Source organism: Wolffia australiana, chromosome 13 (genome assembly GCF_029677425.1).
Source record: "Wolffia australiana isolate 7733 chromosome 13, ASM2967742v1".
Taxonomy (NCBI): domain Eukaryota; kingdom Viridiplantae; phylum Streptophyta; class Magnoliopsida; order Alismatales; family Araceae; genus Wolffia; species Wolffia australiana.
In genome coordinates this window covers 9,605,995-9,611,071 of record NC_135847.1, presented here as the reverse complement: position 1 = coordinate 9,611,071, position 5,077 = coordinate 9,605,995, and the positions used below count along the sequence as shown (strand labels likewise).

The window sequence follows — 5,077 nt, the reverse complement described above, 5'->3', positions numbered from 1 at the left end:
TTGAAGAAATTCAGAGATGGCTAACATTCCTAATGATAAAATTTATTCTATTTTTTTAAATAGAATAATGAGATTGATAAAATTTTATGAGCCAGCTGAGAGTAACACCCACTTTATGGTCCATGGCACCATAGATGTGAATGTGAATTTTCAAATAGACCCTCATCTTCATCAAATTTTACTATCATTTGATGGAAAACTAAATGAATATACTTATGAGTATTTATATGAATTTGTGTACAACTGTGATTCTTATAACATTGCACGAGTGACTTCAAATTCCTTAAAAATGAGAATGTTCCCTCATACGCTTAAGGATAAGGCAAAAGATTTGTTTATAAGTGTGGGTAAAAAGTTTCAGAATTGGAGTGAGATGGAGAGATGTTTTTTGCAAAATTTTTATTCAATTGGAAGGATTAATGCCTATAGAAAAGAAATTAGAGATTTTACTCGGGGGACTGATTCTTTTGGTGAGGCATGAGAAAGATTGAAAGATCAGACTAGAAAATGCCCTCATCATGGTCTTCCTGATTGGAAAATAGTGCATTTTTTTTTATGATGGGTTGAAGGACCATGAGAGAGGTAGAGTGGATAGTGCTAGTGGTGGTACTTTTATGGATAAAACAATTGATAAGGCCACTAGTGTTGTTGGAAAATTGGCAGATAGTTGTGCATATCATCAAGGCTTGAGTCCTAATGGGAGAATTTCAGGAACAAAACGTTGAGGGCTGATTATTGTGAGTGCAATAGAATCTGATTTGTGGAAAGATAAGATAGAGAGAGATTAACGTAAGGTGGGTAAGGCCATTGAGGAGATTGCGCAAAACATGAAGAAGGTGATGAGATCCTCTCCAACATTTAACTCCCCTTCTACTATTCACAAACATCCTTGTCCTCTTTGTTCCATTTGTGAGAGTTTTCATCACACTAATGACATTTGTCCCACTCTTGAACAGATGAATGCTTCAGAGGAAAATAACCTCATGCGAGGAGCTTGGACCCAGAGGGGCAATTATGGAACTTAAGGATGGAGCAGAGAGGGGAAGAACAACTTCAAGTCACATCCATATCATCAGAAGAATAATCTAAATTATCAGAATTTTGCTTCTAACCCTCGCCCAGTTTTTTTTTTCAAATTCTCAAGATTCATCTGCTAACTCCATGATGGATATGTTGAAGCAGATGATGCTGAAGCAAGAAGAATTACTGGAGAAATAGAAAACAATGGAGGCTAGAATGGAGAATCTAGAGAGGGAGAATGTTGGACAAGGAGGTCAAAATTCTCAAGAGAACTTCAGAGGTGATAAGAACAAAGATCAGATTCACCCTAATTAGAATTAAAAAAACCAAAAATATCACCAAAATAAATTTCTTACTAGCTTCCCTTGGACGACACTCGTACTTATCACTATACGTCTTAAGTTGAGTTTTTATAAATTTTATTGCATAAGCCAAAAATTCACAACGACAAGGGCTAAAAATTTGCGTAATTTTCACCCCTATTTTCGGCCATTTGTTTCTCTTCTTATTTTGTTATTTTCCTTTTTAGTTTGTCATTTAAGCAGGATGACAATTTAGAAGCAGTCAACTAGTCCAATGGCAGCAAACTACAATGGGATGATCAGCACCTACTCCAATTCGGTTAGCATTTTCTTTGCCCTCTACTTTCTACTATTATTTGCATTGGGGCAATGCGTATACCAGTTGGGGGGGGGGAGGTTAATTTAGATGTCGAACAAAAAATGCAAGAGATGTTTATGCATTAATGGATCATGTTTTTCATTTTTTTGAATGTTCATAATGTCATTATTCTTGAGTGCATACATCCCATATAATCAACCACACCTTGAGAAGCTGTCCAAACCATGATCCCAAAGACATGAGTAGAGAACTTAGGCTCTTGAAGTGGATCAAAAGCACCTCTTGATGGTATAACACATAAATCTGGACACTCTTGGTCAGTTTCTAAGTGGTTAGGATTTCTAGAAGGGTGAGGAGCAGACATGAAAATCAGAAGGTAGTAGTATCATTGTGGAATGGAGTGATGAATGAATTAGTTGGATCCCACACTTTGGTCAAGGATATGCATCATTAAGAATTTCATCTGAAATGAGACATAGTCATTTCTTCAAGTCTTATGCACATAATCACCTGCCCTTGAATCACCTACCTCACTTCATCACCCACCAATCTTCTTAAAAAAGGCTGTGTTTGTGGGAGTATACTAATGAATTTGTCTTTGAAGAGTTGGTAGAAGATAATATGGAACCTCATCATGGAAAATAAGATATCGGGTGAAGCTTCTCCCAAGAGACATGCACATACTTGAGACTTATTGTTACATCAATGGATAATACCGCATAGATAAGCATACCACTCAGTACAAAATTTTTAAAGACCATGATGTGAGGACCCATAAGTTGATGAAAATATTCATCAAGGTCAAGAGGTTATAAGCAAAGATGTAATAGATAAAGTAGACATTTCATCAGATATATGATATTCATATGAGCTAAAGATATAGGTAAAAGAGGGAAATGATCTTGGTACACTTTTTACAAGCCATGAACACTACAAAGCCTGGCCACTGGCATCAAGCAATGAAGGAGGAGCTTGAAACAATGGACCACATCCAAGGCTAAAAAATTATGAACTTATTAATAGGAGACCTTTTCTCCTCTTTCATCAATTGAGTAATTTCTAAGTAGTAAATTCAATATATAACTACATTAGACTGAGGTGAAAACAACTTCCCTAAATGGCGAGTTGGAGGAAGTTCACATCTATCGATCTCAACATTTTGATGTGAGTCAAAAAGACAATGATGTTTGCCATCTAAACAAATCTATATATGTACTAAAGAAATATTCTTGGCAATTAACTTCATTAGATTGAGGTAAGAAGCAAATTTCATGAACTCATCGCCACTTTCAGTTCCAGGGAAAAAAATATATTTGATCATTGTAAATACCTTGAGAAAAGTGGATATAGCTGGATTCTTCTGGTGCTCTATGTTGATATTGCTTGCCACTTCAGGTTTTAGTTTGCTGGAGGAGTCCAAATATTTCTAGACAATCGTATGTGAGGTGAGACTTCTTACACAAGTACAAATGTATCAATAGCTCTGCATGTATGATCGATTATATGTAAATTATTAAGGTGGTGCGTGGACGCCAATGCTTTGACACCGGACGCGCCGCCGCCATCAACCAAGGCCAACATCTCCACTACAGACACAACGGCGAAGTCAACCGAAGTCAACATCTCCGCCACGAACACGCCGCAACCATCATCACACACGTCTCCACCCGCGCACGTCCCTACGCACGTCATGACACGTCGCCAGAGGCAGATCAACAACTGTCCTTTTGCTTGACATGAAGCACGTCTTTAATTTCTCGTCTCTAATTTCTCGTCATTTTCTCTTTCCTCCAAGGCATGTATATAAAGGCCATTGTATTCAAGAAACACTTAGGCAGTCATAATTTCAAGAATTGAGTTTTGTTTAACTCTTATTGGAGGACTGCCCAGCCTCCCCTATCCCTCCCAACCCTAGCCGTCCTCGCCACCGCCGCCGCCGCCGTCGCGTCGCTGGTCTGCCTCGTCTCCTCCTTCCTCTCTCTCCATCCTCTCTCTCTCTTACTCTCTTTCTCTCTCTCTCTCTCTCTCCATCCTCTCTCTCTCTTACTCTCTTTCTCTCTCTCTCTCTCTCTCTCTCTCTCTCGCCTTCCAAAGGCCGCCCAGGCCGCCCCAACCAGGGCCGCTCAGGCTGCCCCTGCCAGGGCCGCCAAGGCCGTCCCTAGGCCGCCCGCTTGGGGCCGCCCAAAGGCCACCCAGACCGCCCCTACCAAGGCCGCCTAGGCTGCCCCAACTAGGGCCGCCTAGGCCGCCCCTGCTAGGGCCGCCAAGGCCACCCCCTAGGCCGCCCGCTTGGGGCCGCCCAAAGGCCGCCCCAACCAGGGCCGCCCAGGCCGCCCCTGCCAGGACCGCCAAGGCCGCCCCAACCAGGGCCGCCCAGGCTGCCCCTGCCAGGACCGCCAAGGCCACCCCCAGGCCGCCTGCTTGGGGCCACCCAGGCCGCCCCTGCCAGGGCCCCCAAGGCCACCCCCAGGCTGCCCGCTTGGGGCCGCCCCAACCAGGGCCGCCCCGCAAGACTTCGACACCGGAGGCACCGGTCATCGTCGACGCCGTCCGACGCTTCGAGCCGCGCACGCTACGCACGCTCCGGGTGCGCTGCACGCCCTCCGCGCACACCACGCGCGCGTCGACGCTCCGCGCGCTCAGCGCCTGCGCACGCTGCTCCGCTGCACAGCACCCCACGCGCGCTTCGCGCGCGCGGGTATTCGCCTTCGCCTGACTCTGCGACAACGACATCTACTCTCTACCAAGGCCGTTCAACGCCCGGAACGCCCAAAATCTTCCTCATCCAGTGGGCCGCTCAACGCCCAGATTCGCCCAGCCTCGTCACGATTGGAATTTCCCGCATCTTCTTCACGCACTACGACGCCGAGGTACGCCTGAACTCTTTGGTGTCGAAAGTGTTCTCCGTCCAGTGTTTTCTTGAGAAGTTTCCACCAAAGACAGAATTAGATTTGGTTTGGATTTCCACTTCTTCTCTCTCTTTCTCGAGTGTTTCTTCGCGACGCGAATTTGGATATTGATTTCGGTGCTTAGGCATTGTCGCGGTGGGGGAAGACAATACTCCTGCCCTCGATAAGGGTCGGAGCTGCACCACCTGATTTTCATCGATTTTAAAGTCCAAATCTGACCGTGTGATTTCTGTGGCTGTTTTATCCCTCTAGTATCCAATCCATCCCTAGTCGTCCATCTACCCGTAATCTGTCCCGTCAACCCAGTTGTCCTTTCCTTCGTCGTCCATTCCTTAGTCGTCCATTCTATAGCCGTCCTACGTCATATTATTTTTTAACTAATTAATAGAATGAACTCAGACATTGTCATGGAAAATATGAGTTCATCCAATATTTTGTAGATGGATATTTATTGTATAATACAAGATTTGGTATATAGTTGGCATTGCACATTGAAGTTTTGCTACCCCTATGGCTAATATTCACCA

The 5,077-nt window shown here is 44.1% G+C and overlaps 1 non-coding gene across 1 annotated transcript; it reads right to left on the bottom strand.

The window, feature by feature from the left end:
- Positions 1 to 419: 419 nt before the first annotated feature.
- On the bottom strand, positions 420 to 525 carry LOC144711536 (small nucleolar RNA R71). The gene has a single exon (XR_013583589.1). It is a non-coding gene; the product is annotated as a small nucleolar RNA R71 (small nucleolar RNA).
- Between the last annotated feature and the right edge of the window lie 4,552 nt (positions 526 to 5,077).